The 7,510-nt window shown below is 42.0% G+C and overlaps 1 pseudogene; it reads right to left on the bottom strand.

The window, feature by feature from the left end:
* Window positions 1–2,181: 2,181 nt before the first annotated feature.
* LOC133135066 (interferon-induced very large GTPase 1-like) lies at window positions 2,182–7,128 on the bottom strand (annotated as a pseudogene).
* Window positions 7,129–7,510: the final 382 nt, after the last annotated feature.

Here is a 7,510-nt window from a genome sequence, read left to right as displayed (position 1 = left end):
TGTTATAGGGCCCAGGGTAGAGAGGTGTGTTATAGAGCAGAGGGTAGAGAGGTGTGTTATAGAGCCCAGGGTAGAGAGGTGTGTTATAGAGCACAGGGTATAGAGGTGTGTTATAGAGCCCAGGGTAGAGAGGTGTGTTATAGAGCACAGAGTAGAGAGGTGTGTTATAGAGCACAGGGTAGAGAGGTGTGTTATAGAGCACAGAGTAGAGAGGTGTGTTATAGAGCACAGGGTAGAGAGGTGTGTTATAGAGCAGAGCCCAGGGTAGAGAGGTGTGTTATAGAGCACAGGGTAGAGAGGTGTGTTATAGAGCCCAGGGTAGAGAGGTGTGTTATAGAGCACAGGGTAGAGAGGTGTGTTACAGAGCAGAGCACAGGGTAGAGAGGTGTGTTATAGAGCACAGGGTAGAGAGGTGTGTTATATGTTATAGAGCCCAGGGTAGAGAGGTGTGTTATAGAGCACAGGGTAGAGAGGTGTGTTATAGAGCAGAGCCCAGGGTAGAGAGGTGTGTTATAGAGCACAGGGTAGAGAGGTGTGTTATAGAGCACAGGGTATAGAGGTTTGTTATAGTGCACAGGGTAGAGAGGTGTGTTATAGAGCACAGGGTAGAGAGGTGTGTTATAGAGCAGAGCCCAGGGTAGAGAGGTGTGTTATAGAGCCCAGGGTAGAGAGGTGTGTTATAGAGCACAGGGTAGAGAGGTGTGCTGTAATCATTGAGAGTCTGATGTTTCTGTGATCCGAGGAGATTCTTCTGAGGAGGAAACTGTTGAGGAAGACTAACTGAAAACTGGTTTAAAATGAGTCCCAATTCATTCATACATATAATGCATTTTTCTCTTTATTATACACAGGAGCTCCTTGAATAATTTTATTTGCGTAGATTTCAATCCTTCATTAATACACTGACACCTTTAGAAAATTTGAACTGCTTATCAGCAATACAATGGACACTGTATGCACTTGTTTTACCTTCATGTTTTTTTAGCCTAAATTATTTGTATAGTGTCTTATGTTCTTCTGTGTCTTGCTGTGTGTAATGCAACATCTATTTTAAGCCATTTTGGCCAGGACTCCCTTGTAAAATCTCAATGGGATTCTTTCCTGGTAAAATAGAAATGTCGACCTTGATAAATGTTCTCAGCCAAAGCCAAAGCCTTGGGATTTAGGTGGGGCCACTGAAACGGAAAGGATTAATGTAACACAAAACAAATCATAATTATTATTCAGAAATATACAATTAACAATGTGCCATCTACAATTATACGTATGGAAAGCAAAAGAAAGATTGCAAAGAAAGATTCCAGACTGACTTGGTCTACGTGTGTAAAAGGGAAGGATTATGAACTGAGGGCCTGAATGAGAGTCATAGCTGGGTAATGTTGATTAATGACTTCATATTATGACACAGTGCCAAATGTGGACTGTCCTTATAGCCCACCCCCACAATGCCAGGCATCCTGCCCTGCAAGCAGTTTTCTAACAAAGAGGAATCATAAAAAGATGAATTATGCAAAACATGGTGTTATTCGGTACTTTTCCAACTTTCCTTTAAGTATACACATTATTTTATTCAATTCAGGTTACATATGGGTCACTATACTTCTAGCACAATTTAGCAGTTAATCAGTTTGAAAATATATAGGCATACTTAATCGTACTTTAACATTTGATTAATGGTGGTTTCTTGCGTTTTCATAAGCTCATCTGTAATGAATGACATAGGTTCATTGGATTACATATTCTACAGTTGACACTGTGGTTTCTTGCGTTTCCATAAGCTCATCTGTAATTAATGATATAGGTTCATTGGCTTGCATCTTGATTGTATGAGTAATAGGCAGCATACATGTGATACATTGATTAAAGGCCACATACATATTGGTATACTTTTGGCCTGAAGTTTTAAGATTTTTGGAGGAACCAGCTTGCTCAACTCTGACAGTTTGACGGTTTAGTCTGATTTTGACTTGTGATTGATTTGTCATAAACAGAGGAAGAACACCTTGTTCTGTGAATTTTCTCCTACATTGTATGTATGCAATAGTAGGAAAGTATGCCATTTCAGATGAGGTCCAGGAAGAAGTGAGTCAGATCATAGAAGGATGGATGGATTGGTACTGGTACATGTGGCATTTTTGGAGTTACTGTCTGTATCCTTCAATGGGCTGAATCCTTGCTGGTTTGAACTTGGATTCATATTCAGACACCCAGTTCTTTCACCACAGCAGCTTTGTCCTGACTGTTTTTTCCCAGTCATCTGGAATTGTACCTCTGCCCTCAAACTTCAATCCAAATTTCTCCTGCAGCTTATTCCTGAAGACACACACAAACCACTTCCAGTACTTTTTTTCACAAGAATCTGGAGTGATTGACCATTTGTCATAAGGGGGGCCTGCTTTTCTGTACTCCTTATGAGGTGTCGATTTACCTTCAGCATTTAAGAAACATGAATCACTACTGACTGATGTGGTGCAAAATTCAACTGAAAACTCAGTGGTATGCAGATAACTCCAGCCAGCGAGAGCTTCAGAGCGATGGAATCTCACGCTGTGGTCAGTGTCATGGTCAGCCATGGTGTTTGTACAGATGACTTTACAGAAGGGACACTGCTCCCAGCACCCACTGAGCTGATCAATTAGAATGTCATCTGGTCTAATCTCAAACAAGTCAAAGTCAAGGCTTGAGGTTTCTATTTTTTCCTTTGCCTTTTCCTGCATATCTGAAAGTGACTGGGCCATCATGTCCTGGAGGAATGACAGATCACTGGTGCCTTCGCATTCAACATTTCTGAAACTGTCTCTTGCGATGGGGAAAACACCCCCAAGTTTAGAGCAGAATTTGTCAAGCCACATTGAGATAGTGCCATCTTTCTCTTTCAGTTCTGAAGTCACGGTGGAACTTTCGGTCAAAGTCTTGTCAACCAAAATGTTCAAGTTCCTATTGAGGAGCTCTGATGTTAAACTGTGGTCTCCACAGTACTCCTCCACCCTTCACCTAATGAACTTTTCAAAGTGTTCCTTGGGACGCTCAAGGTACTCCACATACAGGTCAAAGTTCTCCCTCTCAGCAAGCTCTTTCAGTATGTGGTCCTCCAGGTTAGCTCTGTTTCCACTGAAAGCTGGGTAGTTACTTTTCATTTTGTCCACAATCTGAAGGCTGACTTTGCTGTACATTTCTTGTTTTATAGCTGATCCAAGGTGGTTACCCAGGAAATTGGCCAAAATCTTCACAGAAGTTGCTCCATCACAGGAGTCTTTAAAATACTTGAAATATTGCTTCTTTTTCTCACTGAGGCAGGTCAGCATATCATTTTTCCTCTTGAAATCTGTGTGCATTTTGTTGAACGTTGTGACTGCCTTTGTGCACATGTAAATGGAGATGTCAACTTTATACTCCTCTAAGAGCTTTATTTGGCTCTCTTTTTTTTCATATGTGTCCAAAGTCTGTGATATGCTCTCTAGTATTTCATGAACAAACATTGCACTGAAGTCCACATTTTCTCTTGACTTCCTGTCAATGTACATTTGTAGATTAGTAGTTATTTCTTCTGTAAGTCGCTGACCATCTTTCTCAATATTTGCAGTGTCTGAAAAATTTATCATTTTCAAAAACCTATTTAACCATTTACCCGAAACATGTTTGTCTACCTGGAACTGAAAAGAGACCATTGCCTTGCGATTTAGAATTTTTTGGGCAATGTCTTTTTCCTTTTTAAATCGATTGTTCAGGATGTCTTCCACAACTGCTTGGATGTCGACTTGATTTTCCGGACCTTTCTCAGAGGATATTTTTGTCGACCATTTGGTCCACAGTTCATCAAAGTGTGGAATCATTTGATCACTGGTCAGTTTTTCGTCCTTTAGTTTTGAGGCTAAAGACCTACTCATCCTGAGCAATTCTCCCTCGTAGCCAATCTTCATCCCCTCTAGTTCTGAGCCGCACTTTCTGATGTTGAGCAAATCCCTGCACTTCCTCTGTGTGTCTTCAATGAGCTGGTCTTTCAGGGTTTCAAATCTTCTATCAACATCACCTTTCCAGTTAACCAGGGTCTCTGGGTGTTCCTCACATGTAAAATATGTTTCAATCTCATCTTTCAGTTGTCCGCAGATCTTATCAAATTCCTTTATAAGATCTGACATGTAAACTTCATCCACCTGTTTGCTGTTTATTTTGTTGCACCAGGTTTGCTGTTTCTCTAGAGCATGCTTTCTGAAGCGCCATGACCATTGCCCATAAGACTTCTCTAGCTTACTGTACGCAGAAATCTCCAAGGTGTTCCTGAAACTGAAAACGCAGTTCTCTCGCAGCAGAGCATCCCATACGTCTTGGATTCATTCTTTAACCTCAGACAGTGAGGGCAGCCGACAGTCTGGCTGCCATTCAGCAATAGAGAGCAGCTTGTCCTTCAGCTTCTGAACGTTCTGGCTGTAGGAGGGGTTAGGAGCAGCCATGGGGGGGTCTCCCTCCAAGAGATTTTTGAAGTAGAACACCTGTGAGTCCACATTAAAATGAATTATATCACTAAAACTTTTAATGTCCAAGTTCTCCTCTTTTGCTGCAATGCAAGCCATTTCATCAAGTCTATTTTGAGGACGTCTTCTCCCTTCCTTATCTTTGTCATTAGCTGTCGTCTCTGCAACATTCTGGTGCACAAATATGCAGCTTGTCGAGGACCCGGCCCTAGGCCCCCCTGATGAGAGATTGACGGGGGATGGGTTAGGAAGGAATGCATTGTTAACCCCTCGCACACGCCATCGAGGTGGTAGTAAGCACGCCCGTAAGAGGAAAAATATGTGGTTCAGAGATAATGAACAGTCTGAAGTCTGAAGTCGGCGGACTTAGATTTACTGTACTAAGGAGCAAGGTTAAAGTTCTGACTGAGGCCATGCATAGAATGAGTTCCAGCATAACCTTGGAGGAGATTCAACATGCTGAGCGAGCAGTCAGGGAATACCCCAACCCTACATGGGAGGGACACAATGCCTGGCTAAAGCAAAGGAAAACGGAAGGGATGCCAATACCGAAAGAATATTAAGAGGCTTTAAGGGCCTTCCAGATTATAATCTGATAATTTATTGGATAGATTCAAAGGACTGACTGCAGAGGAGTTGGAGGATGATTTACACTCAGCTATTGGCTGGATGTCCTTTGTAGATCCCTTAAGGCGCCACTGAGAGGGGCACCTGAAGAGTGTGTTGATGGTGGAGGGCACTAACTTCTGGCTTGTATGAAGTCAAAGTTTGGAGAGAGTCCAAGGAGAGATTATGACAGGGAGACAAATACCAGTGATGAATAGGTTCATTGAAAAATTACATAAGAGCTAGTGTTTTTCCACTCGTATATTGAGATGGTGGAAATTCCCAACCGGAGGGGCACATGAGATAAAGTATTGGGGAAATTTCCTTTGAGGGATGAGAAAATGACAGTGAGACAAACAGAAGTAATGAATATGGTCATTAAAAAGTTGCATAAGAGATAAATGTCTTCCCACTCGATATATTGGGGACATTTCTTATCAAAAGAAGGTAATAAAAGGATATATAAGGAATAAGCTTTTAGACGTTAGGATAGCATCTTAGAATTTCGCTGTTGAAGATATCTAAGGGCTGTTGAAGAGAGAGCAACGCAAGACAGCTGTAGTCAAGCTCCCTCTGCACGCCACTCCAGGATCTGGATATGGAGAACAGAGTGATGTACGCGGTGCGGACTCAGCCCAAGAGTTGTGGCAACAGGACTAATGTCGAAAGAGCAGCGCAGAACAACTATAATCAAGTTTGAGTGGTAATTATAATCCAGATTACTTGTAGAAGTAGGAAAAGTAATACATAAAAGTAATACATTATAATAAGTAATAAGTTTCCTTTTATTTTTATGTATTTTATTTCTCAGTAAGGTGCTATATAAGGTAGAAAAATGGAAAGAAGTTTTTATAGTTTAGATAAATATAATATTCTAGGAATAGTTTCTTTTAAACGTCCAGAAGGGGGAGCTATAGGATAAGGCTAAAGCCAAAGAGGATGGGTATTTGAGGGGTGTACCTTGACTTTTAAACATCATGGTGGAAAGGTAAATTAGAAAGAGCTAAAGGGGTATATGTAACTTGCATGTGATCAGCAAACTGAAAAATGATATATATACTGTAATCTGTATAACTCTATTCTTTTGACTGATTATAATAAAGTATATCTTACTATAATCATATGTGATAAAGATTATTTTAGAGGAATACATTGAATACAGGACATCGAATACCAGATTTGCATCACACCCTTCACTTCGAGACTGGGCTAGAAGTTCAGTAGAACTTACCAGGGCTCCAGAACGTTCGGAGTACTTGAGTTCATCTCACCTCATGGTGAGGTACTGCTCGTGGGAACGTGAGGTCTGAGCTCGGCAAGGGGTCCGTGGCTCACGACAAGCTGTTTTTATTTTGACAGATGTCATTCTCATTAATGCCTGAACACAGCTCTGCAGAATATCCTGCATCTCAGAAGGATTCTCCCCCATGATATTGATGAGAGTCATGTTTCCCACACCAATGATGAAGGTGGCCAGCTGGTTGTCATGGGCCAGGGTGGTTTCAGAGCTGATCTCCGGTGATCGCAGGCCTTCAGTGTCCACCACCAGGATGAAGTCAAACTGCAGCTGTTCCCTCATCTCTGCATCAACGGTCAGCAGCTGCATGAATGCACCTCTGCTGCATTTTCCTGCACTCACTGGAAACTGCAGGCCAAACATGGTGTTCAGCAGAGTGGACTTGCCAGAACTCTGAACACCCAGGACAGAGAGGACAAATACCCTTTTGTCTCCAAGTGTGTGTATAGCTGCGTCAAAAACAGCCCTGATCCAGTCAAGAGGCACGTGAGCCACATCTCCGTCCATGAGCTCCAGAGGGTATCCTGCCATCAGCAGCTCTGCTCCAATTCTGGGAAGAGTGTCAACCCACTGTATATTGGTGAAGTCTTCACTTACAGCTACAGACTTAACTGCCTCATACAGCTGACCCAGTTCTCTCATAAGATGCTGTAGCCCCACTGACATTGCTATGATCTCCTCAGACACCTTTTCAAGTTTCTTTGCTAGTTCCTTGTGTTCGCTTTTCAGTTTAGCTTGGATTTCTGTCCACATTGCGTGGTACTTCTCCTGGAGTTTGGCATGTGTGCCAGTGGTGTATTCTTCCAGAAATGTATGAAGCCACTGTAACATATTGAGGGACTTATTTTCTTCTAGCTGGTGCAAGCACTGCAGAAATGACTTCATGAAACCACTGAGCTGGAAAGCCTTATTCAGTTCCACACAAATGGCTTGTTTCTCAGATCTTATGTCACTCAATACCACCTTGTTGCTTCTCTCATGGGTTTTGGTCAGATGGTATTGCTGCTTGTCCTTCCTGCACCAGTTCTTCCACACTTCACCTTGCAAAGGCAAATGCCTCCATTTTAAGTTAATTCATTCCTCTTCCTCCTTTCTGCCTTCTCTCTTAAGGAAACTCATCATATGCTCTATTTTG

The sequence above is a fragment of the Conger conger genome, chromosome 8 (genome assembly GCF_963514075.1).
Source record: "Conger conger chromosome 8, fConCon1.1, whole genome shotgun sequence".
NCBI lineage: Eukaryota > Metazoa > Chordata > Actinopteri > Anguilliformes > Congridae > Conger > Conger conger.
Note: the sequence above shows the minus strand (reverse complement) of the source record. Positions and strands in the feature narration are given on the sequence as shown.